This window comes from Vigna unguiculata, chromosome 8 (genome assembly GCF_037176805.1).
Source record: "Vigna unguiculata cultivar grain cowpea cultivar isolate G323 ecotype 2 chromosome 8, ASM3717680v1, whole genome shotgun sequence".
Classification (NCBI taxonomy): Eukaryota; Viridiplantae; Streptophyta; class Magnoliopsida; order Fabales; family Fabaceae; genus Vigna; species Vigna unguiculata.
In genome coordinates, this window is record NC_140799.1 from 17,923,785 (window position 1) to 17,951,537 (window position 27,753).

The following is a 27,753-nucleotide window of genomic DNA, read 5'->3' on the forward strand; positions in this document are numbered from 1 at the left end:
CTAAACATGGGTGGCCTTCGATTAAACACCTTGTTCTCTACTACCTTTTCCATAATCTTTTTCTTTACTTCCCATTCTTTTTCTTCAATTTCCCATCTACAGTTTATATTTCTTCTTTTTCTATTCTTTCTTTTTCTATTTTCTCCTTCAACGTATGTTGATCCTTCTTGGCTTGTCTTAGTGTCATGAATTTCAAATTTATTTCATGTCCCTCATGCCTCAAATAAAGGGATCATTCATTAAGATTGAGCGTTTTAAAATGAAGCCATGCCCATCTCAAAAGAAGATGACCAGAGTTCAAGGGAGGAATATCACATAATACTTCTTTCACACATTGTCATGTACTGAATTTGATCCTTGCTTGATTCGGATGAAAGCTTGTTGGTAACTTGAGTTTCTCCACCAATCTTTGGCTTACCACATTGTTGTCGCTTTCGTAAACAAATGCAACTAAACATGGGTGGCTTCGGATTAAACACCTTGTTCTCTACTACCTATTCCATAATCGTTTTCTTTACATCGTTTTCTTTTTCTTCAATTTCACTTCCTTCTGCAATTTATTTTTCTTCTTTTTCTATTCTTTCTTTTTCTATTTTCTCCTTCAACGTATGTTGATCCTTCTTGGCTTCTCTTGGTGTCATAAATTTCAACCTAATTTCATGTCCCTCACGCCTCAAATAAAGGCAACGTTCATCAAGATTGAGCATTGTAAAATGAAGCCATGCCCATCGCAAAAGAAGATGACAAGGGTTCGTGGGAGCAATATCACATAATACTTCTTCCACACATTGTCATGTACTGAATTTGATCCTTGCTTGATTCGGATGAAAGCTTGTTGGTAACTTGAGTTTCTCCACCAATCTTTGGCTTACAACATTGTTGTCGCTTTCGTAAACAAATGCAACTAAACATGGGTGGCTTTCGATTAAACACCTTGTTCTCTACTACCTTTTTCATAATCGTTCTCTTTACTTCCTTTTCTTTTTCTTCAATTTCCCTTCCTTCTACACTTTATATTTCTTCATTTTCAATCTTTCTTTTTCTATTTTCTCCTTCAACGTATGTTGATCCTTCTTGGCTTCTGTTGGTGTCCGAAATTTCAACTTCATTTCATGTCCCTCATGCCTCAAATAAAGGGAACGTTCAACAAGATTGAGCATTGTAAAATGAAGTCGTGCCCATCTCAAAAGAAGATGACAAGGGTTCGTGGGAGCAATATCACATAATACTTCTTTCACACATTGTCTTGTACTGAATTTGATCCTTGCTTGATTCGGATGAAAGGTTGTTGGTAATTTGAGTTTTTCACCAATCTTTGGCTTACAACATTGTTGTCGCTTTCATAAACGAATGCAACTAAACATGGGTGGCCTTTGATTAAACACCTTATTCTCTACTACCTTTTCCATAATCTTTTTCTTTACTTCCTTTTCTTTTTCTTCAATTTCCCTTCCTTCTACAGTTTATATTTCTTCTTTTTCTATTCTTTCTTTTTCTATTTTCTCCTTCAACGTATGTTGATCCTTCTTGGCTTGTCTTGGTGTCATGAATTTCAAATTTATTTCATGTCCCTCATGCCTCAAATAAAGGGATCATTCATCAACATTGAGCGTTTTAAAATGAAGCCATGCCCATCTCAAAAGAAGATGACCAGAGTTCAAGGGAGGAATATCACATAATACTTCTTTCACACATTGTCATGTACTGAATTTGATCCTTGCTTGATTCGGATGAAAGCTTGTTGGTAACTTGAGTTTCTCCACCAATCTTTGGCTTACAACATTGTTGTCGCTTTCGTAAACAAATGCAACTAAACATGGGTGGCTTTCGATTAAACACCTTGTTCTCTACTACCTTTTTCATAATCGTTCTCTTTACATCCTTTTCTTTTTCTTCAATTTCCCTTCCTTCTGCAGTTTATTTTTCTTCTTTTTCTATTCTTTCTTTTTCTATTTTCTCCTTCAACGTATGTTGATCCTTCTTGGCTTCTCTTGGTGTCATAAATTTCAACCTAATTTCATGTCCCTCATGCCTCAAATAAAGGCAACGTTCATCAAGATTGAGCATTGTAAAATGAAGCCATGCCCATCGCAAAAGAAGATGACAAGGGTTCGTGGGAGCAATATCACATAATACTTCTTTCACACATTGTCTTGTACTGAATTTGATCCTTGCTTGATTCAGATGAAGGCTTGTTGGTAACTTGAGTTTCTCCACCAATCTTTGGCTTACAACATTGTTGTCGCTTTCGTAAACGAATGCAACTAAACATGGGTGGCCTTCGATTAAACACCTTGTTCTCTACTACCTTTTCCATAATGTTTTTCTTTACTTCCTTTTCTTTTTCTTCAATTTCCCTTCGTTCTGCAGTTTATATTTCTTCTTTTTCTATTCTTTCTTTTTCTATTTTCTCCTTCAACGTATGTTGATCCTTCTTGGCTTGTCTTGGTGTCATAAATTTCAACCTAATTTCATGTCCCTCATGCCTCAAATAAAGGGATCATTCATCAAGATTGAGCGTTTTAAAATGAAGCCATGCCCATCTCAAAAGAAGATGACCAGAGTTCAAGGGAGGAATATCACATAATACTTCTTTCACACATTGTCATGTACTGAATTTGATCCTTGCTTGATTCGGATGAAAGCTTGTTGGTAACTTGAGTTTCTCCACCAATCTTTGGCTTACCACATTGTTGTCGCTTTCGTAAACAAATGCAACTAAACATGGGTGGCTTCGGATTAAACACCTTGTTCTCTACTACCTATTCCATAATCGTTTTCTTTACATCGTTTTCTTTTTCTTCAATTTCACTTCCTTCTGCAATTTATTTTTCTTCTTTTTCTATTCTTTCTTTTTCTATTTTCTCCTTCAACGTATGTTGATCCTTCTTGGCTTCTCTTGGTGTCATAAATTTCAACCTAATTTCATGTCCCTCACGCCTCAAATAAAGGCAACGTTCATCAAGATTGAGCATTGTAAAATGAAGCCATGCCCATCGCAAAAGAAGATGACAAGGATTCGTGGGAGCAATATCACATAATACTTCTTCCACACATTGTCATGTACTGAATTTGATCCTTGCTTGATTCGGATGAAAGCTTGTTGGTAACTTGAGTTTCTCCACCAATCTTTGGCTTACAACATTGTTGTCGCTTTCGTAAACAAATGCAACTAAACATGGGTGGCTTTCGATTAAACACCTTTTTCTCTACTACCTTTTTCATAATCGTTCTCTTTACTTCCTTTTCTTTTTCTTCAATTTCCCTTCCTTCTACACTTTATATTTCTTCATTTTCAATCTTTCTTTTTCTATTTTCTCCTTCAACGTATGTTGATCCTTCTTGGCTTCTGTTGGTGTCCGAAATTTCAACTTCATTTCATGTCCCTCATGCCTCAAATAAAGGGAAAGTTCAACAAGATTGAGCATTGTAAAATGAAGTCGTGCCCATCTCAAAAGAAGATGACAAGGGTTCGTGGGAGCAATATCACATAATACTTCTTTCACACATTGTCTTGTACTGAATTTGATCCTTGCTTGATTCGGATGAAAGGTTGTTGGTAATTTGAGTTTTTCACCAATCTTTGGCTTACAACATTGTTGTCGCTTTCATAAATGAATGCAACTAAACATGGGTGGCCTTTGATTAAACACCTTATTCTCTACTACCTTTTCCATAATCTTTTTCTTTACTTCCTTTTCTTTTTCTTCAATTTCCCTTCCTTCTACAGTTTATATTTCTTCTTTTTCTATTCTTTCTTTTTCTATTTTCTCCTTCAACGTATGTTGATCCTTCTTGGCTTGTCTTGGTGTCATGAATTTCAAATTTATTTCATGTCCCTCATGCCTCAAATAAAGGGATCATTCATCAACATTGAGCGTTTTAAAATGAAGCCATGCCCATCTCAAAAGAAGATGACCAGAGTTCAAGGGAGGAATATCACATAATACTTCTTTCACACATTGTCATGTACTGAATTTGATCCTTGCTTGATTCGGATGAAAGCTTGTTGGTAACTTGAGTTTCTCCACCAATCTTTGGCTTACAACATTGTTGTCGCTTTCGTAAACAAATGCAACTAAACATGGGTGGCTTTCGATTAAACACCTTGTTCTCTACTACCTTTTTCATAATCGTTCTCTTTACATCCTTTTCTTTTTCTTCAATTTCCCTTCCTTCTGCAGTTTATTTTTCTTCTTTTTCTATTCTTTCTTTTTCTATTTTTTCCTTCAACGTATGTTGATCCTTCTTGGCTTCTCTTGGTGTCATAAATTTTAACCTTATTTCATGTCCCTCATGCCTCAAATAAAGGCAACGTTCATCAAGATGGAGCATTGTAAAATGAAGCCATGCCCATCGCAAAAGAAGATGACAAGGGTTCGTGGGAGCAATATCACATAATACTTCTTTCACACATTGTCTTGTACTGAATTTGATCCTTGCTTGATTCAGATGAAGGCTTATTGGTAACTTGAGTTTCTCCACCAATCTTTGGTTTACAACATTGTTGTCGCTTTCGTAAACGAATGCAACTAAATATGGGTGGCTTTCGATTAAACACCTTGTTCTCTACTACCTTTTTCATAATCGTTCTCTTTACATCCTTTTCTTTTTCTTCAATTTCCCTTCCTTCTGCAGTTTATTTTTCTTCTTTTTCTATTCTTTCTTTTTCTATTTTCTCCTTCAACGTATGTTGATCCTTCTTGGCTTGTCTTGGTGTCATAAATTTCAACTTCATTTCATGTCCCTCATTCCTCAAATAAAGGGAACGTTTATCAAGATTGAGCGTTTTAAAATGAAGCCATGCCCATCTCAACAGAAGATGACAAGGGTTCGTGGGAGCAATATCACATAATAGTTCTTTCACACATTGTCATGTAGTGAATTTGATCCTTGCTTGATTCAGATGAAGGCTTGTTGGTAACTTGAGTTTCTCCACCAATCTTTGGCTTACAACATTGTTGTCGCTTTCGTAAACGAATGCAACTAAACATGGGTGGCCTTCGATTAAACACCTTGTTCTCTACTACCTTTTCCATAATCTTTTTCTTTACTTTTCTTTTTCTTCAATTTCCCTTCTACAGTTTATATTTCTTCTTTTTCTATTCTTTCTTTTTCTATTTTCTCCTTCAACGTATGTTGATCCTTCTTGACTTGTCTTGGTGTCATGAATTTCAAATTTATTTCATGTCCCTCATGCCTCAAATAAAGGGATCATTCATCAAGATTGAGCGTTTTAAAATGAAGCCATGCCCATCTCAAAAGAAGATGACCAGAGTTCAAGGGAGGAATATCACATAATACTTCTTTCACACATTGTCATGTACTGAATTTGATCCTTGCTTGATTCCGATGAAAGCTTGTTGGTAACTTGAGTTTCTCCACCAATCCTTGGCTTACCACATTGTTGTCGCTTTCGTAAACAAATGCAACTAAACATGGGTGGCTTTCGATTAAACACCTTGTTCTCTACTACGTATTCCATAATCGTTTTCTTTACATCGTTTTCTTTTTCTTCAATTTCCCTTCCTTCTGCAATTTATTTTTCTTCTTTTTCTATTCTTTCTTTTTCTATTTTCTCCTTCAACGTATGTTGATCCTTCTTGGCTTCTCTTGGTGTCATAAATTTCAACCTAATTTCATGTCCCTCACGCCTCAAATAAAGGCAACGTTCATCAAGATTGAGCATTGTAAAATGAAGCCATGCCCATCGCAAAAGAAGATGACAAGGGTTCGTGGGAGCAATATCACATAATACTTCTTTCACACATTGTCATGTACTGAATTTGATCCTTGCTTGATTCGGATGAAAGCTTGTTGGTAACTTGAGTTTCTCCACCAATCTTTGGCTTACAACATTGTTGTCGCTTTCGTAAACAAATGCAGCTAAACATGGGTGGCTTTCGATTAAACACCTTGTTCTCTACTACCTTTTTCATAATCGTTCTCTTTACATCCTTTTCTTTTTCTTCAATTTCCCTTCCTTCTGCAGTTTATTTTTCTTCTTTTTCTATTCTTTCTTTTTCTATTTTCTCCTTCAACGTATGTTGATCCTTCTTGGCTTCTCTTGGTGTCATAAATTTCAACCTAATTTCATGTCCCTCATGCCTCAAATAAAGGCAACGTTCATCAAGATTGAGCATTGTAAAATGAAGCCATGCCCATCGCAAAAGAAGATGACAAGGGTTCGTGGGAGCAATATCACATAATACTTCTTTCACACATTGTCTTGTACTGAATTTGATCCTTGCTTGATTCAGATGAAGGCTTGTTGGTAACTTGAGTTTCTCCACCAATCTTTGGCTTACAACATTGTTGTCGCTTTCGTAAACGAATGCAACTAAACATGGGTGGCCTTCGATTAAACACCTTGTTCTCTACTACCTTTTCCATAATGTTTTTCTTTACTTCCTTTTCTTTTTCTTCAATTTCCCTTCGTTCTGCAGTTTATATTTCTTCTTTTTCTATTCTTTCTTTTTCTATTTTCTCCTTCAACGTATGTTGATCCTTCTTGGCTTGTCTTGGTGTCATAAATTTCAACCTAATTTCATGTCCCTCATGCCTCAAATAAAGGGATCATTCATCAAGATTGAGCGTTTTAAAATGAAGCCATGCCCATCTCAAAAGAAGATGACCAGAGTTCAAGGGAGGAATATCACATAATACTTCTTTCACACATTGTCATGTACTGAATTTGATCCTTGCTTGATTCGGATGAAAGCTTGTTGGTAACTTGAGTTTCTCCACCAATCTTTGGCTTACCACATTGTTGTCGCTTTCGTAAACAAATGCAACTAAACATGGGTGGCTTCGGATTAAACACCTTGTTCTCTACTACCTATTCCATAATCGTTTTCTTTACATCGTTTTCTTTTTCTTCAATTTCACTTCCTTCTGCAATTTATTTTTCTTCTTTTTCTATTCTTTCTTTTTCTATTTTCTCCTTCAACGTATGTTGATCCTTCTTGGCTTCTCTTGGTGTCATAAATTTCAACCTAATTTCATGTCCCTCACGCCTCAAATAAAGGCAACGTTCATCAAGATTGAGCATTGTAAAATGAAGCCATGCCCATCGCAAAAGAAGATGACAAGGATTCGTGGGAGCAATATCACATAATACTTCTTCCACACATTGTCATGTACTGAATTTGATCCTTGCTTGATTCGGATGAAAGCTTGTTGGTAACTTGAGTTTCTCCACCAATCTTTGGCTTACAACATTGTTGTCGCTTTCGTAAACAAATGCAACTAAACATGGGTGGCTTTCGATTAAACACCTTTTTCTCTACTACCTTTTTCATAATCGTTCTCTTTACTTCCTTTTCTTTTTCTTCAATTTCCCTTCCTTCTACACTTTATATTTCTTCATTTTCAATCTTTCTTTTTCTATTTTCTCCTTCAACGTATGTTGATCCTTCTTGGCTTCTGTTGGTGTCCGAAATTTCAACTTCATTTCATGTCCCTCATGCCTCAAATAAAGGGAAAGTTCAACAAGATTGAGCATTGTAAAATGAAGTCGTGCCCATCTCAAAAGAAGATGACAAGGGTTCGTGGGAGCAATATCACATAATACTTCTTTCACACATTGTCTTGTACTGAATTTGATCCTTGCTTGATTCGGATGAAAGGTTGTTGGTAATTTGAGTTTTTCACCAATCTTTGGCTTACAACATTGTTGTCGCTTTCATAAATGAATGCAACTAAACATGGGTGGCCTTTGATTAAACACCTTATTCTCTACTACCTTTTCCATAATCTTTTTCTTTACTTCCTTTTCTTTTTCTTCAATTTCCCTTCCTTCTACAGTTTATATTTCTTCTTTTTCTATTCTTTCTTTTTCTATTTTCTCCTTCAACGTATGTTGATCCTTCTTGGCTTGTCTTGGTGTCATGAATTTCAAATTTATTTCATGTCCCTCATGCCTCAAATAAAGGGATCATTCATCAACATTGAGCGTTTTAAAATGAAGCCATGCCCATCTCAAAAGAAGATGACCAGAGTTCAAGGGAGGAATATCACATAATACTTCTTTCACACATTGTCATGTACTGAATTTGATCCTTGCTTGATTCGGATGAAAGCTTGTTGGTAACTTGAGTTTCTCCACCAATCTTTGGCTTACAACATTGTTGTCGCTTTCGTAAACAAATGCAACTAAACATGGGTGGCTTTCGATTAAACACCTTGTTCTCTACTACCTTTTTCATAATCGTTCTCTTTACATCCTTTTCTTTTTCTTCAATTTCCCTTCCTTCTGCAGTTTATTTTTCTTCTTTTTCTATTCTTTCTTTTTCTATTTTCTCCTTCAACGTATGTTGATCCTTCTTGGCTTCTCTTGGTGTCATAAATTTTAACCTTATTTCATGTCCCTCATGCCTCAAATAAAGGCAACGTTCATCAAGATGGAGCATTGTAAAATGAAGCCATGCCCATCGCAAAAGAAGATGACAAGGGTTCGTGGGAGCAATATCACATAATACTTCTTTCACACATTGTCTTGTACTGAATTTGATCCTTGCTTGATTCAGATGAAGGCTTATTGGTAACTTGAGTTTCTCCACCAATCTTTGGTTTACAACATTGTTGTCGCTTTCGTAAACGAATGCAACTAAATATGGGTGGCTTTCGATTAAACACCTTGTTCTCTACTACCTTTTTCATAATCGTTCTCTTTACATCCTTTTCTTTTTCTTCAATTTCCCTTCCTTCTGCAGTTTATTTTTCTTCTTTTTCTATTCTTTCTTTTTCTATTTTCTCCTTCAACGTATGTTGATCCTTCTTGGCTTGTCTTGGTGTCATAAATTTCAACTTCATTTCATGTCCCTCATTCCTCAAATAAAGGGAACGTTTATCAAGATTGAGCGTTTTAAAATGAAGCCATGCCCATCTCAACAGAAGATGACAAGGGTTCGTGGGAGCAATATCACATAATAGTTCTTTCACACATTGTCATGTAGTGAATTTGATCCTTGCTTGATTCAGATGAAGGCTTGTTGGTAACTTGAGTTTCTCCACCAATCTTTGGCTTACAACATTGTTGTCGCTTTCGTAAACGAATGCAAGTAAACATGGGTGGCCTTCGATTAAACACCTTGTTCTCTACTACCTTTTCCATAATCTTTTTCTTTACTTTTCTTTTTCTTCAATTTCCCTTCTACAGTTTATATTTCTTCTTTTTCTATTCTTTCTTTTTCTATTTTCTCCTTCAACGTATGTTGATCCTTCTTGACTTGTCTTGGTGTCATGAATTTCAAATTTATTTCATGTCCCTCATGCCTCAAATAAAGGGATCATTCATCAAGATTGAGCGTTTTAAAATGAAGCCATGCCCATCTCAAAAGAAGATGACCAGAGTTCAAGGGAGGAATATCACATAATACTTCTTTCACACATTGTCATGTACTGAATTTGATCCTTGCTTGATTCCGATGAAAGCTTGTTGGTAACTTGAGTTTCTCCACCAATCCTTGGCTTACCACATTGTTGTCGCTTTCGTAAACAAATGCAACTAAACATGGGTGGCTTTCGATTAAACACCTTGTTCTCTACTACGTATTCCATAATCGTTTTCTTTACATCGTTTTCTTTTTCTTCAATTTCCCTTCCTTCTGCAATTTATTTTTCTTCTTTTTCTATTCTTTCTTTTTCTATTTTCTCCTTCAACGTATGTTGATCCTTCTTGGCTTCTCTTGGTGTCATAAATTTCAACCTAATTTCATGTCCCTCACGCCTCAAATAAAGGCAACGTTCATCAAGATTGAGCATTGTAAAATGAAGCCATGCCCATCGCAAAAGAAGATGACAAGGGTTCGTGGGAGCAATATCACATAATACTTCTTTCACACATTGTCATGTACTGAATTTGATCCTTGCTTGATTCGGATGAAAGCTTGTTGGTAACTTGAGTTTCTCCACCAATCTTTGGCTTACAACATTGTTGTCGCTTTCGTAAACAAATGCAGCTAAACATGGGTGGCTTTCGATTAAACACCTTGTTCTCTACTACCTTTTTCATAATCGTTCTCTTTACATCCTTTTCTTTTTCTTCAATTTCCCTTCCTTCTGCAGTTTATTTTTCTTCTTTTCCTATTCTTTCTTTTTCTATTTTCTCCTTCAACGTATGTTGATCCTTCTTGGCTTCTCTTGGTGTCATAAATTTCAACCTTATTTCATGTCCCTCATGCCTCAAATAAAGGCAACGTTCATCAAGATTGAGCACTGTAAAATGAAGCCATGCCCATCGCAAAAGAAGATGACAAGGGTTCGTGGGAGCAATATCACATAATACTTCTTTCACACATTGTCTTGTACTGAATTTGATCCTTGCTTGATTCAGATGAAGGCTTGTTGTTAACTTGAGTTTCTCCACCAATCTTTGGCTTACAACATTGTTGTCGCTTTCGTAAACGAATGCAACTAAACATGGGTGGCCTTCGATTAAACAGTTTCTTCTCTACTACCTTTTCCATAATCTTTTTCTTTACTTCCTTTTCTTTTTCTTCAATTTCCCTTCCTTCTGCAGTTTATATTTCTTCTTTTTCTATTCTTTCTTTTTCTATTTTCTCCTTCAACGTATGTTGATCCTTCTTGGCTTGTCTTGGTGTCATAAATTTCAACTTCATTTCATGTCCCTCATTCCTCAAATAAAGGGAACGTTTATCAAGATTGAGCGTTTTAAAATGAAGCCATGCCCATCTCAACAGAAGATGACAAGGGTTCGTGGGAGCAATATCACATAATACTTCTTTCACACATTGTCTTGTAGTGAATTTGATCCTTGCTTGATTCAGATGAAGGCTTGTTGGTAACTTGAGTTTCTCCACCAATCTTTGGCTTACAACATTGTTGTCGCTTTCGTAAACGAATGCAACTAAACATGGGTGGCCTTCGATTAAACACCTTGTTCTCTACTACCTTTTCCATAATCTTTTTCTTTACTTCCTTTTCTTTTTCTTCAATTTCCCTTCTACAGTTTATATTTCTTCTTTTTCTATTCTTTCTTTTTCTATTTTCTCCTTCAACGTATGTTGATCCTTCTTGGCTTGTCTTGGTGTCATGAATTTCAAATTTATTTCATGTCCCTCATGCCTCAAATAAAGGGATCATTTATCAAGATTGAGCGTTTTAAAATGAAGCCATGCCCATCTCAAAAGAAGATGACCAGAGTTCATGGGAGGAATATCACATAATACTTCTTTCACACATTGTCATATACTGAATTTGATCCTTGCTTGATTCGGATAAAAGCTTGTTGGTAACTTGAGTTTCTCCACCAATCTTTGGCTTACCACATTGTTGTCGCTTTCGTAAACAAATGCAACTAAACATGGGTGGCTTTCGATTAAACACCTTGTTCTCTACTACCTATTCCATAATTGTTTTCTTTACATCGTTTTCTTTTTCTTCAATTTCACTTCCTTCTGCAATTTATTTTTCTTCTTTTTCTATTCTTTCTTTTTCTATTTTCTCCTTCAACATATGTTGATCCTTCTTGGCTTCTCTTGGTGTCATAAATTTCAACCTAATTTCATGTCCCTCACGCCTCAAATAAAGGCAACGTTCATCAAGATTGAGCATTGTAAAATGAAGCATTGCCCATCGCAAAAGAAGATGACAAGCGTTCGTGGGAGCAATATCACATAATACTTCTTTCACACATTGTCATGTACTGAATTTGATCCTTGCTTGATTCGGATGAAAGCTTGTTGGTAACTTGAGTTTCTCCACCAATCTTTGGCATACAACATTGTTGTCGCTTTCGTAAACAAATGCAACTAAACATGGGTGGCTTTCGATTAAACACCTTGTTCTCTACTACCTTTTTCATAATCGTTCTCTTTACATCCTTTTCTTTTTCTTCAATTTCCCTTCCTTCTGCAGTTTATTTTTCTTCTTTTTCTATTCTTTCTTTTTCTATTTTCTCCTTCAACGTATGTTGATCCTTCTTGGCTTCCCTTGGTGTCATAAATTTCAACCTTATTTCATGTCCCTCATGCCTCAAATAAAGGCAACGTTCATCAAGATTGAGCATTGTAAAATGAAGCCATGCCCATCGCAAAAGAAGATGACAAGGGTTCGTGGGAGCAATATCACATAATACTTCTTTCACACATTGTCTTGTACTGAATTTGATCCTTGCTTGATTCAGATGAAGGCTTGTTGGTAACTTGAGTTTCTCCACCAATCTTTGGCTTACAACATTGTTGTCGCTTTCGTAAACGAATGCAACTAAACATGGGTGGCCTTCGATTAAACAGCTTCTTCACTACTACCTTTTCCATAATCTTTTTCTTTGTTTCCTTTTCTTTTTCTTCAATTTCCCTTCCTTCTGCAGTTTATATTTCTTCTTTTTCTATTCTTTCTTTTTCTATTTTCTCCTTCAACGTATGTTGATCCTTCTTGGCTTGTCTTGGTGTCATAAATTTCAACTTCATTTCATGTCCCTCATTCCTCAAATAAAGGGAACGTTTATCAAGATTGAGCGTTTTAAAATGAAGCCATGCCCATCTCAACAAAAGAAGACAAGGGTTCGTGGGAGCAAGATCACATAATACTTCTTTCACACATTGTCTTGTAGTGAATTTGATCCTTGCTTGATTCAGATGAAGGCTTGTTGGTAACTTGAGTTTCTCCACCAATCTTTGGCTTACAACATTGTTGTCGCTTTCGTAAACGAATGCAACTAAACATGGGTGGCCTTCGATTAAACACCTTGTTCTCTACTACCTTTTCCATAATCTTTTTCTTTACTTCCTTTTCTTTTTCTTCAATTTCCCTTCCTTCTACAGTTTATATTTCTTCTTTTTCTATTCTTTCTTTTTCTATTTTCTCCTTAAACGTATGTTGATCCTTCTTGGCTTGTCTTGGTGTCATGAATTTCAAATTTATTTCATGTCCCTCATGCCTCAAATAAAGGGATCATTCATCAAGATTGAGCGTTTTAAAATGAAGCCATGCCCATCTCAAAAGAAGATGACCAGAGTTCAAGGGAGGAATATCACATAATACTTCTTTCACACATTGTCATGTACTGAATTTGATCCTTGCTTGATTCGGATGAAAGCTTGTTGGTAACTTGAGTTTCTCCACCAATCTTTGGCTTACAACATTGTTGTCGCTTTCGTAAACAAATGCAGCTAAACATGAGTGGCCTTCGATTAAACACCTTGTTCTCTACTACTTTTTCCATAATCTTTTTCTTTACTTCCTTTTCTTTTTCTTCAATTTCCCTTCCTTCTGCAGTTTATATTTCTTCTTTTTCTATTCTTTCTTTTTCTATTTTCTCCTTCAACGTATGTTGATCCTTCTTGGCTTGTCTTGGTGTCATAAATTTCAACTTCATTTCATGTCCCTCATTCCTCAAATAAAGGGAACGTTTATCAAGATAGAGCGTTTTAAAATGAAGCCATGCCCATCTCAACAGAAGATGACAAGGGTTCGTGGGAGCAATATCACATAATACTTCTTTCACACATTGTCTTGTAGTGAATTTGATCCTTGCTTGATTCAGATGAAGGCTTGTTGGTAACTTGAGTTTCTCCACCAATCTTTGGCTTACAACATTGTTGTCGCTTTCGTAAACGAATTCAACTAAACATGGGTGGCCTTCGATTAAACACCTTGTTCTCTACTACCTTTTCCATAATCTTTTTCTTTACTTCCTTTTCTTTTTCTTCAATTTCCCTTCCTTCTACAGTTTATATTTCTTCTTTTTCTATTCTTTCTTTTTCTATTTTCTCCGTCAACGTATGTTGATCCTTCTTGGCTTGTCTTGGTGTCATGAATTTCAAATTTATTTCATGTCCCTCATGCCTCAAATAAAGGGATCATTCATCAAGATTGAGCGTGTTAAAATGAAGCCATGCCCATCTCAAAAGAAGATGACCAGAGTTCAATGGAGGAATATCACATAATACTTCTTTCACACATTGTCATGTACTGAATTTGATCCTTATTTGATTCGGATGAAAGCTTGTTGGTAACTTGAGTTTCTCCACCAATCTTTGGCTTACCACATTGTTGTCGCTTTCGTAAACAAATGCAACTAAACATGGGTGGCTTTCGATTAAACACCTTGTTCTCTACTACCTATTCCATAATCGTTTTCTTTACATCGTTTTCTTTTTCTTCAATTTCCCTTCCTTCTGCAATTTATTTTTCTTCCTTTTCTATTCTTTGTTTTTCTATTTTCTCCTTCAACGTATGTTGATCCTTCTTGGCTTCTCTTGGTGTCATAAATTTCAACCTAATTTCATGTCCCTCACGCCTCAAATAAAGGCAACGTTCATCAAGATTGAGCATTGTAAAATGAAGCCATGCCCATCGCAAAAGAAGATGACAAGGGTTCGTGGGAGCAATATCACATAATACTTCTTTCACACATTGTCATGTACTGAATTTGATCCTTGCTTGATTCGGATGAAAGCTTGTTGGTAACTTGAGTTTCTCCACCAATCTTTGGCTTACAACATTGTTGTCGCTTTCGTAAACAAATGCAACTAAACATGGGTGGCTTTCGATTAAACACCTTGTTCTCTACTACCTTTTTCATAATCGTTCTCTTTACATCCTTTTCTTTTTCTTCAATTTCCCTTCCTTCTGCAGTTTATTTTTCTTCTTTTCCTATTCTTTCTTTTTCTATTTTCTCCTTCAACATATGTTGATCCTTCTTGGCTTCTCTTGGTGTCATAAATTTCAACCTTATTTCATGTCCCTCATGCCTCAAATAAAGGCAACGTTCATCAAGATTGAGCATTGTAAAATGAAGCCATGCCCATCGCAAAAGAAGATGACAAGGGTTCGTGGGAGCAATATCACATAATACTTCTTTCACACATTGTCTTGTACTGAATTTGATCCTTGCTTGATTCAGATGAAGGCTTGTTGGTAACTTGAGTTTCTCCACCAATCTTTGGCTTACAACATTGTTGTCGCTTTCGTAAACGAATGCAACTAAACATGGGTGGCCTTCGATTAAACAGCTTCTTCACTACTACCTTTTCCATAATCTTTTTCTTTGTTTCCTTTTCTTTTTCTTCAATTTCCCTTCCTTCTGCAGTTTATATTTCTTCTTTTTCTATTCTTTCTTTTTCTATTTTCTCCTTCAACGTATGTTGATCCTTCTTGGCTTGTCTTGGTGTCATAAATTTCAACTTCATTTCATGTCCCTCATTCCTCAAATAAAGGGAACGTTTATCAAGATTGAGCGTTTTAAAATGAAGCCATGCCCATCTCAACAAAAGAAGACAAGGGTTCGTGGGAGCAAGATCACATAATACTTCTTTCACACATTGTCTTGTAGTGAATTTGATCCTTGCTTGATTCAGATGAAGGCTTGTTGGTAACTTGAGTTTCTCCACCAATCTTTGGCTTACAACATTGTTGTCGCTTTCGTAAACGAATGCAACTAAACATGGGTGGCCTTCGATTAAACACCTTGTTCTCTACTACCTTTTCCATAATCTTTTTCTTTACTTCCTTTTCTTTTTCTTCAATTTCCCTTCCTTCTACAGTTTATATTTCTTCTTTTTCTATTCTTTCTTTTTCTATTTTCTCCTTAAACGTATGTTGATCCTTCTTGGCTTGTCTTGGTGTCATGAATTTCAAATTTATTTCATGTCCCTCATGCCTCAAATAAAGGGATCATTCATCAAGATTGAGCGTTTTAAAATGAAGCCATGCCCATCTCAAAAGAAGATGACCAGAGTTCAAGGGAGGAATATCACATAATACTTCTTTCACACATTGTCATGTACTGAATTTGATCCTTGCTTGATTCGGATGAAAGCTTGTTGGTAACTTGAGTTTCTCCACCAATCTTTGGCTTACAACATTGTTGTCGCTTTCGTAAACAAATGCAGCTAAACATGAGTGGCCTTCGATTAAACACCTTGTTCTCTACTACTTTTTCCATAATCTTTTTCTTTACTTCCTTTTCTTTTTCTTCAATTTCCCTTCCTTCTGCAGTTTATATTTCTTCTTTTTCTATTCTTTCTTTTTCTATTTTCTCCTTCAACGTATGTTGATCCTTCTTGGCTTGTCTTGGTGTCATAAATTTCAACTTCATTTCATGTCCCTCATTCCTCAAATAAAGGGAACGTTTATCAAGATAGAGCGTTTTAAAATGAAGCCATGCCCATCTCAACAGAAGATGACAAGGGTTCGTGGGAGCAATATCACATAATACTTCTTTCACACATTGTCTTGTAGTGAATTTGATCCTTGCTTGATTCAGATGAAGGCTTGTTGGTAACTTGAGTTTCTCCACCAATCTTTGGCTTACAACATTGTTGTCGCTTTCGTAAACGAATTCAACTAAACATGGGTGGCCTTCGATTAAACACCTTGTTCTCTACTACCTTTTCCATAATCTTTTTCTTTACTTCCTTTTCTTTTTCTTCAATTTCCCTTCCTTCTACAGTTTATATTTCTTCTTTTTCTATTCTTTCTTTTTCTATTTTCTCCGTCAACGTATGTTGATCCTTCTTGGCTTGTCTTGGTGTCATGAATTTCAAATTTATTTCATGTCCCTCATGCCTCAAATAAAGGGATCATTCATCAAGATTGAGCGTGTTAAAATGAAGCCATGCCCATCTCAAAAGAAGATGACCAGAGTTCAATGGAGGAATATCACATAATACTTCTTTCACACATTGTCATGTACTGAATTTGATCCTTATTTGATTCGGATGAAAGCTTGTTGGTAACTTGAGTTTCTCCACCAATCTTTGGCTTACCACATTGTTGTCGCTTTCGTAAACAAATGCAACTAAACATGGGTGGCTTTCGATTAAACACCTTGTTCTCTACTACCTATTCCATAATCGTTTTCTTTACATCGTTTTCTTTTTCTTCAATTTCCCTTCCTTCTGCAATTTATTTTTCTTCCTTTTCTATTCTTTGTTTTTCTATTTTCTCCTTCAACGTATGTTGATCCTTCTTGGCTTCTCTTGGTGTCATAAATTTCAACCTAATTTCATGTCCCTCACGCCTCAAATAAAGGCAACGTTCATCAAGATTGAGCATTGTAAAATGAAGCCATGCCCATCGCAAAAGAAGATGACAAGGGTTCGTGGGAGCAATATCACATAATACTTCTTTCACACATTGTCATGTACTGAATTTGATCCTTGCTTGATTCGGATGAAAGCTTGTTGGTAACTTGAGTTTCTCCACCAATCTTTGGCTTACAACATTGTTGTCGCTTTCGTAAACAAATGCAACTAAACATGGGTGGCTTTCGATTAAACACCTTGTTCTCTACTACCTTTTTCATAATCGTTCTCTTTACATCCTTTTCTTTTTCTTCAATTTCCCTTCCTTCTGCAGTTTATTTTTCTTCTTTTCCTATTCTTTCTTTTTCTATTTTCTCCTTCAACATATGTTGATCCTTCTTGGCTTCTCTTGGTGTCATAAATTTCAACCTTATTTCATGTCCCTCATGCCTCAAATAAAGGCAACGTTCATCAAGATTGAGCATTGTAAAATGAAGCCATGCCCATCGCAAAAGAAGATGACAAGGGTTCGTGGGAGCAATATCACATAATACTTCTTTCACACATTGTCTTGTACTGAATTTGATCCTTGCTTGATTCAGATGAAGGCTTGTTGGTAACTTGAGTTTCTCCACCAATCTTTGGCTTACAACATTGTTGTCGCTTTCGTAAACGAATGCAACTAAACATGGGTGGCCTTCGATTAAACAGTTTCTTCTCTACTACCTTTTCCATAATCTTTTTCTTTACTTCCTTTTCTTTTTCTTCAATTTCCCTTCCTTCTGCAGTTTATATTTCTTCTTTTTCTATTCTTTCTTTTTCTATTTTCTCCTTGAATGTATGTTGATCCTTCTTGGCTTGTCTTGGTGTCATAAATTTCAACTTCATTTCATGTCCCTCATTCCTCAAATAAAGGGAACGTTTATCAAGATTGAGCGTTTTAAAATGAAGCCATGCCCATCTCAACAGAAGATGACAAGGGTTCGTGGGAGCAATATCACATAATACTTCTTTTACACATTGTCTTGTAGTGAATTTGATCCTTGCTTGATTCAGATGAAGGCTTGTTGGTAACTTGAGTTTCTCCGCCAATCTTTGGCTTACAACATTGTTGTCGCTTTCCTAAACGAATGCAACTAAACATGGGTGGCCTTCGATTAAACACCTTGTTCTCTACTACCTTTTCCATAATCTTTTTCTTTACTTCCTTTTCTTTTTCTTCAATTTCCCTTCCTTCTACAGTTTATATTTCTTCTTTTTCTATTCTTTCTTTTTCTATTTTCTCCTTCAACGTATGTTGATCCTTCTTGGCTTGTCTAGGTGTCATGAATTTCAAATTTCTTTCATGTCCCTCATGCCTCAAATAAAGGGATCATTCATCAAGATTGAGCGTTTTAAAATGAAGCCATGCCCATCTCAAAAGAAGATGACCAGAGTTCAAGGGAGGAATATCACATAATACTTCTTTCACACATTGTCATGTACTGAATTTGATCCTTGCTTGATTCGGATGAAAGCTTGTTGGTAACTTGAGTTCTCCACCAATCTTTGGCTTACCACATTGTTGTCGCTTTCGTAAACAAATGCAACTAAACATGGGTGGCTTTCGATTAAACACCTTGTTCTCTACTACCTATTCCATAATCGTTTTCTTTACATCGTTTTCTTTTTCTTCAATTTCCCTTCCTTCTGCAATTTATTTTTCTTCTTTTTCTATTCTTTCTTTTTCTATTTTCTCCTTCAACGTATGTTGATCCTTCTGGGCTTCTCTTGGTGTCATAAATTTCAACCTAATTTCATGTCCCTCATGCCTCAAATAAAGGCAACGTTCATCAAGATTGAACATTGTAAAATGAAGCCATGCCCATCGCAAAAGAAGATGACAAGGGTTCGTGGGAGCAATATCACATAATACTTCTTTCACACATTGTCTTGTACTGAATTTGATCCTTGCTTGATTCAGATTAAGGCTTGTTGGTAACTTGAGTTTCTCCACCAATCTTTGGCTTACAACATTGTTGTCGCTTTCGTAAACGAATGCAACTAAACATGGGTGGCCTTCGATTAAACACCTTGTTCTCTACTACTTTTTCCATAATCGTTTTCTTTACTTCCTTTTCTTTTTCTTCAATTTCCCTTCCTTCTGCAGTTTATTTTTCTTCATTTTCAATCTTTCTTTTTCTATTTTCTCCTTCAACGTATGTTGATCCTTCTTGGCTTCTGTTGGTGTCCGAAATTTCATCTTCATTTCATGTCCCTCATGCCTCAAATAAAGGGAACGTTCAACAAGATTGAGCATTGTAAAATGAAGCCGTGCCCATCTCAAAAGAAGATGACAAGGGTTCGTGGGAGCAATATCACATAATACTTCTTTCACACATTGTCTTGTAGTGAATTTGATCCTTGCTTGATTCAGATGAAGGCTTGTTGGTAACTTGAGTTTCTCCACCAATTTTTGGCTTACAACATTGTTGTCGCTTTCGTAAACGAATGCAACTAAACATGGGTGGCTTTCGATTAAACACCTTGTTCTCTACTACCTTTTCCATAATCGTTTTCTTTACTTCCTTTTCTTTTTCTTCAATTTCCCTTCCTTCTGCAGTTTATTTTTCTTCATTTTCAATCTTTCTTTTTCTATTTTCTCCTTCAACGTATGTTGATCCTTCTTGGCTTCTGTTGGTGTCCGAAATTTCAACTTCATTTCATGTCCCTCATGCCTCAAATAAAGGGAACGTTCAACATGATTGAGCATTGTAAAATGAAGCCGTGCCCATCTCAAAAGAAGATGACAAGGGTTCGTGGGAGCAATATCACATAATACTTCTTTCACACATTGTCTTGTACTGAATTTGATCCTTGCTTGATTCGGATGAAAGGTTGTTGGTAATTTGAGTTTTTCACCAATCTTTGGCTTACAACATTGTTGTCGCTTTCATAAACGAATGCAACTAAACATGGGTGGCCTTTGATTAAACACCTTGTTCTCTACTACCTTTTCCATAATCTTTTTCTTTACTTCCTTTTCTTTTTCTTCAATTTCCCTTCCTTCTACAGTTTATATTTCTTCTTTTTCTATTCTTTCTTTTTCTATTTTCTCCTTCAACGTATGTTGATCCTTCTTGGATTGTCTTGGTGTCATGAATTTCAAATTTATTTCATGTCCCTCATGCCTCAAATAAAGGGATCTTTCATCAAGATTGAGCGTTTCAAAATGAAGTCATGCCCATCTCAAAAGAAGATGACCAGAGTTCAAGGGAGGAATATCACATAATACTTCTTTCACACATTGTCATGTACTGAATTTGATCCTTGCTTGATTCATATGAAGGCTTGTTGGTAACTTGAGTTTCTCCACCAATGTTTGGCTTACAACATTGTTGTCGCTTTCGTAAACGAATGCAACTAAACATGGGTGGCCTTTGATTAAACACCTTGTTCTCTACTACCTTTTCCATAATCTTTTTCTTTACTTCCTTTTCTTTTTCTTCAATTTCCCTTCCTTCTACAGTATATATTTCTTCTTTTTCTATTCTTTCTTTTTCTATTTTCTCCTTCAACGTATGTTGATCCTTCTTCGCTTGTCTTGGTGTCATAAATTTCAACTTCATTTCATGTCCCTCATTCCTCAAATAAAGGAAACGTTCATCAAGATTGAGCATTGTAAAATGAAGCCATGCCCATCGCAAAAGAAGATGACAAGGGTTCGTGGGAGCAATATCACATAATACTTCTTTCACACATTGTCATGTACTGAATTTGATCCTTGCTTGATTCGGATGAAAGCTTGTTGGTAACTTGAGTTTCTCCACCAATCTTTGGCTTACAACATTGTTGTCGCTTTCGTAAACGAATGCAACTAAACATGGGTGGCCTTCGATTAAACAGTTTCTTCTCTACTACCTTTTCCATAATCTTTTTCTTTACTTCCTTTTCTTTTTCTTCAATTTCCCTTCCTTCTGCAGTTTATATTTCTTCTTTTTCTATTCTTTCTTTTTCTATTTTCTCCTTCAACGTATGTTGATCCTTCTTGGCTTGTCTTGGTGTCATAAATTTAAACTTCATTTCATGTCCCTCATTCCTAAAATAAAGGGAACGTTTATCAAGATTGAGCGTTTTAAAATGAAGCCATGCCCATCTCAACAGAAGATGACAAGGGTTCGTGGGAGCAATATCACATAATACTTCTTTCACACATTGTCTTGTAGTGAATTTGATCCTTGCTTGATTCAGATGAAGGCTTGTTGGTAACTTGAGTTTCTCCACCAATCTTTGGCTTACAACATTGTTGTCGCTTTCGTAAACGAATGCAACTAAACATGGGTGGCCTTCGATTAAACACCTTGTTCTCTACTACCTTTTCCATAATCTTTTTCTTTACTTCCTTTTCTTTTTCTTCAATTTCCCTTCCTTCTACAGTTTATATTTCTTCTTTTTCTATTCTTTCTTTTTCTATTTTCTCCTTCAACGTATGTTGATCCTTCTTGGCTTGTCTAGATGTCATGAATTTCAAATTTATTTCATGTCCCTCATGCCTCAAATAAAGGGATCATTCATCAAGATTGAGCGTTTTAAAATGAAGCCATGCCCATCTCAAAAGAAGATGACCAGAGTTCAAGGGAGGAATATCACATAATACTTCTTTCACACATTGTCATGTACTGAATTTGATCCTTGCTTGATTCGGATGAAAGCTTGTTGGTAACTTGAGTTTCTCCACCAATCTTTGGCTTACCACAGTGTTGTCGCTTTCGTAAACAAATGCAACTAAACATGGGTGGCTTTCGATTAAACACCTTATTCTCTACTACCTATTCCATAATCGTTTTCTTTACATCGTTTTCTTTTTCTTCAATTTCCCTTCCTTCTGCAGTTTATTTTTCTTCTTTTTCTATTTTCTCCTTCAACGTATGTTGATCCTTCTTGGCTTCTCTTGGTGTCATAAATTTCAACCTAATTTCATGTCCCTCATGCCTCAAATAAAGGCAACGTACATCAAGATTGAGCATTGTAAAATGAAGCCATGCCCATCGCAAAAGAAGATGACAAGGGTTCGTGGGAGCAATATCACATAATACTTCTTTCACACATTGTTTTGTACTGAATTTGATCCTTGCTTGATTCAGATGAAGGCTTGTTGGTAACTTGAGTTTCTCCACCAATCTTTGGCTTACAACATTGTTGTCGCTTTCGTAAACGAATGCAACTAAACATGGGTGGCCTTCGATTAAACACCTTGTTCTCTACTACCTTTTCCATAATCTTTTTCTTTACTTCCTTTTCTTTTTCTTCAATTTCCCTTCCTTCTACAGTTTATATTTCTTCTTTTTCTATTCTTTCTTTTTCTATTTTCTCCTTCAACGTATGTTGATCCTTCTTGGCTTGTCTAGATGTCATGAATTTCAAATTTATTTCATGTCCCTCATGCCTCAAATAAAGGGATCATTCATCAAGATTGAGCGTTTTAAAATGAAGCCATGCCCATCTCAAAAGAAGATGACCAGAGTTCAAGGGAGGAATATCACATAATACTTCTTTCACACATTGTCATGTACTGAATTTGATCCTTGCTTGATTCGGATGAAAGCTTGTTGGTAACTTGAGTTTCTCCACCAATCTTTGGCTTACCACAGTGTTGTCGCTTTCGTAAACAAATGCAACTAAACATGGGTGGCTTTCGATTAAACACCTTATTCTCTACTACCTATTCCATAATCGTTTTCTTTACATCGTTTTCTTTTTCTTCAATTTCCCTTCCTTCTGCAGTTTATTTTTCTTCTTTTTCTATTTTCTCCTTCAACGTATGTTGATCCTTCTTGGCTTCTCTTGGTGTCATAAATTTCAACCTAATTTCATGTCCCTCATGCCTCAAATAAAGGCAACGTACATCAAGATTGAGCATTGTAAAATGAAGCCATGCCCATCGCAAAAGAAGATGACAAGGGTTCGTGGGAGCAATATCACATAATACTTCTTTCACACATTGTTTTGTACTGAATTTGATCCTTGCTTGATTCAGATGAAGGCTTGTTGGTAACTTGAGTTTCTCCACCAATGTTTGGCTTACAACATTGTTGTCGCTTTCGTAAACGAATGCAACTAAACATGGGTGGCCTTTGATTAAACACCTTGTTCTCTACTACCTTTTCCATAATCTTTTTCTTTACTTCCTTTTCTTTTTCTTCAATTTCCCTTCCTTCTGCAGTTTATATTTCTTCTTTTTCTATTCTTTCTTTTTCTATTTTCTTCTTCAACGTATGTTGATCCTTCTTCGCTTGTCTTGGTGTCATAAATTTCAACTTCATTTCATGTCCCTCATTCCTCAAATAAAGGAAACGTTTATCAAGATTGAGCGTTTTAAAATGAAGCCATGCCCATCTCAACAGAAGATGACAAGGGTTCGTGGGAGCAATATCACATAATACTTCTTTCACACATTGTCTTGTAGTGAATTTGATCCTTGCTTGATTCGGATGAAAGGTTGTTGGTAATTTGAGTTTTTCACCAATCTGTGGCTTACAACATTGTTGTCGCTTTCATAAACGAATGCAACTAAACATGGGTGGCCTTTGATTAAACACCTTATTCTCTACTACCTTTTCCATAATCTTTTTCTTTACTTCCTTTTCTTTTTCTTCAATTTCCCTTCCTTCTACAGTTTATATTTCTTCTTTTTCTATTCTTTCTTTTTCTATTTTCTCCTTCAACGTATGTTGATCCTTCTTGGCTTGTCTTGGTGTCATGAATTTCAAATTTATTTCATGTCCCTCATGCCTCAAATAAAGGGAACATTCATCAAGATTGAGCGTTTTAAAATAAAGCCATGCGCATCTCAAAAGAAGATTACCAGAGTTCAAGGGAGGAATATCACATAATACTTCTTTCACACATTGTCATGTACTGAATTTGATCCTTGCTTGATTCGGATGAAAGCTTGTTGGTAACTTGAGTTTCTCCACCAATCTTTGACTTACAACAATGTTGTCGCTTTCGTAAACAAATGCAACTAAACATGGGTGGCCTTCGATTAAACACCTTGTTCTCTACTACCTTTTCCATAATCGTTTTCTTTACTTCCTTTTCTTTTTCTTCAATTTCCCTTCCTTCTGCAGTTTATTTTTCTTCATTTTCAATCTTTCTTTTTCTATTTTCTCCTTCAACGTATGTTGATCCTTCTTGGCTTCTGTTGGTGTCCGAAATTTCAACTTCATTTCATGTCCCTCATGCCTCAAATAAAGGGAACGTTCAACAAGATTGGGCATTGTAAAATGAAGTCGTGCCCATCTCAAAAGAAGATGACAAGGGTTCGTGGGAGCAATATCACATAATACTTCTTTCACACATTGTCTTGTACTGAATTTGATCCTTGCTTGATTGGGATGAAAGGTTGTTGGTAATTTGAGTTTTTCACCAATCTGTGGCTTACAACATTGTTGTCGCTTTCATAAACGAATGCAACTAAACATGGATGGCCTTTGATTAAACACCTTATTCTCTACTACCTTTTCCATAATCTTTTTCTTTACTTCCTTTTCTTTTTCTTCAATTTCCCTTCCTTCTACAGTTTATATTTCTTCTTTTTCTATTCTTTCTTTTTCTATTTTCTCCTTCAACGTATGTTGATCCTTCTTGGCTTGTCTTGGTGTCATGAATTTCAAATTTATTTCATGTCCCTCATGCCTCAAATAAAGGGAACATTCATCAAGATTGAGCGTTTTAAAATAAAGCCATGCCCATCTCAAAAGAAGATGACCAGAGTTTAAGAGAGGAATATCACATAATACTTCTTTCACACATTGTCATGTACTGAATTTGATCCTTGCTTGATTCGGATGAAAGCTTGTTGGTAACTTGAGTTTCTCCACCAATCTTTGGCTTACCACATTGTTGTCGCTTTCGTAAACGAATGCAACTAAACATGGGTGGCTTTCGATTAAACACCTTGTTCTCTACTACCTTTTCCATAATCTTTTTCTTTACTTTCTTTTCTTTTTCTTCAATTTCCCTTCCTTCTGCAGTTTATTTTTCTTCTTTTTCTATTCTTTCTTTTTCTATTTTCTCCTTCAACGTATGTTGATCCTTCTTGGCTTGTCTTGGTGTCATAAAATTCAACTTCATTTCATGTCCTTTATGCCTCAAATAAAGGGAACGCTCATCAAGGTTGAGCGTTTTAAAATGAACCGATGCCCATCTCAAAAAAAGATGACAAGAGTTCGTGGGAGCAATATCACATAATACTACTTTCACAAATTGTCATGTACTGAATTTGATCCTTGCTTGATTCGGGTGAAAGCTATTTGGTAACTGTAGTTTCTCCACCATTCTTTGGCTTACAACATTGTTGTCGCTTTCGTAAACGAATGCAACTAAACATGGGTGGCCTTCGATTAAACAACTTGTTCTCTACTACCTTTTTCATAATCTTTTTCTTTACTTCCTTTTCTTTTTCTTCAATTTCCCTTCCTTCTGCAGTTTATTTTTCTTCTTTTTCTATTCTTTCTTTTTCTAATTTAACCTTCAACGTATGTTGATCCTTCTTGGCTTGTCTTGGTGTCATAAATTTCAACTTCATTTCATATCCCTCATGCCTCAAATAAAGGGAACGTTCATCAAGATTGAGCGTTTTAAAATGAAGCCATGCCCATCTCAAAAGAAGATGACAAGAGTTCGTGGGAACAATATCACATCATACCTCTTTCACACACTGTCCTGTACTGAATTTGATCCTTGCTTGATTCAGATGAAAGCTTGTTGGTAACTTCAGTTTCTCCACCAATCTTTGGCTTACAACATTGTTGTCGCTTTCGTAAACGAATGCAACTAAACATGGGTGGCTTTCGATTAAACACCTTGTTCTCTACTACCTTTTCCATAATCTTTTTCTTTACTTCCTTTTCTTTTTCTTCAATTTCCCTTCCTTCTGCACTTTATTTTTCTTCTTTTTCTATTCTTTCTTTTTCTATTTTCTCCTTCAACGTATGTTGATCCTTCTTGGCTTGTCTTGGTGTCATAAAATTCAACTTCATTTCATGTCCTTTATGCCTTATATAAAGGGAACGCTCATCAAGATTGAGCGTTTTAAAATGAACCGATGCCCATCTCAAAAGAAGATGACAAGAGTTCGTGGGAGCAATATCACATAATACTTCTTTCACACATTGTCCTGTACTGAATTTGACCCTTGATTGATTCGGATGAAAGCTTGTTGGTAACTTCAGTTTCTCCACCAATCTTTGGATTACAACATTGTTGTCGCTTTCGTAAACGAATGCAACTAAACATGGGTGGCTTTCGATTAAACACCTTGTTCTCTACTACCTTTTCCATAATCTTTTTTTTTACTTCCTTTTCTTTTTCTTCAATTTCCCTTCCTTCTACAGTTTATTTTTCTTCTTTTTCTATTCTTTCTTTTTCTATTTTCTCCTTCAACGTATGTTGATCCTTCTTGGCTTGTCTTGGTGTCGTAAATTGCAACTTCATTTCATGTCCTTTATGCCTCAAATAAAGGGAACGCTCATCAAGGTTGAGCGTTTTAAAATGAACCGATGCCCATCTCAAAAGAAGATGACAAGAGTTCGTGGGAGCAATATCACATAATACTACTTTCACAAATTGTCATGTACTGAATTTGATCCTTGCTTGATTCGGGTGAAAGCTATTTGGTAACTGTAGTTTCTCCACCATTCTTTGGCTTACAACATTGTTGTCGCTTTCGTAAACGAATGCAACTAAACATGGGTGGCCTTCGATTAAACAACTTGTTCTCTACTACCTTTTTCATAATCTTTTTCTTTACTTCCTTTTCTTTTTCTTCAATTTCCCTTCCTTCTGCAGTTTATTTTTCTTCTTTTTCTATTCTTTCTTTTTCTAATTTAACCTTCAACGTATGTTGATCCTTCTTGGCTTGTCTTGGTGTCATAAATTTCAACTTCATTTCATATCCCTCATGCCTCAAATAAAGGGAACGTTCATCAAGATTGAGCGTTTTAAAATGAAGCCATGCCCATCTCAAAAGAAGATGACAAGAGTTCGTGGGAACAATATCACATCATACCTCTTTCACACACTGTCCTGTACTGAATTTGATCCTTGCTTGATTCAGATGAAAGCTTGTTGGTAACTTCAGTTTCTCCACCAATCTTTGGCTTACAACATTGTTGTCGCTTTCGTAAACGAATGCAACTAAACATGGGTGGCTTTCGATTAAACACCTTGTTCTCTACTACCTTTTCCATAATCTTTTTCTTTACTTCCTTTTCTTTTTCTTCAATTTCCCTTCCTTCTGCACTTTATTTTTCTTCTTTTTCTATTCTTTCTTTTTCTATTTTCTCCTTCAACGTATGTTGATCCTTCTTGGCTTGTCTTGGTGTCATAAAATTCAACTTCATTTCATGTCCTTTATGCCTTATATAAAGGGAACGCTCATCAAGATTGAGCGTTTTAAAATGAACCGATGCCCATCTCAAAAGAAGATGACAAGAGTTCGTGGGAGCAATATCACATAATACTTCTTTCACACATTGTCCTGTACTGAATTTGACCCTTGATTGATTCGGATGAAAGCTTGTTGGTAACTTCAGTTTCTCCACCAATCTTTGGATTACAACATTGTTGTCGCTTTCGTAAACGAATGCAACTAAACATGGGTGGCTTTCGATTAAACACCTTGTTCTCTACTACCTTTTCCATAATCTTTTTCTTTACTTCCTTTTCTTTTTCTTCAATTTCCCTTCCTTCTACAGTTTATTTTTCTTCTTTTTCT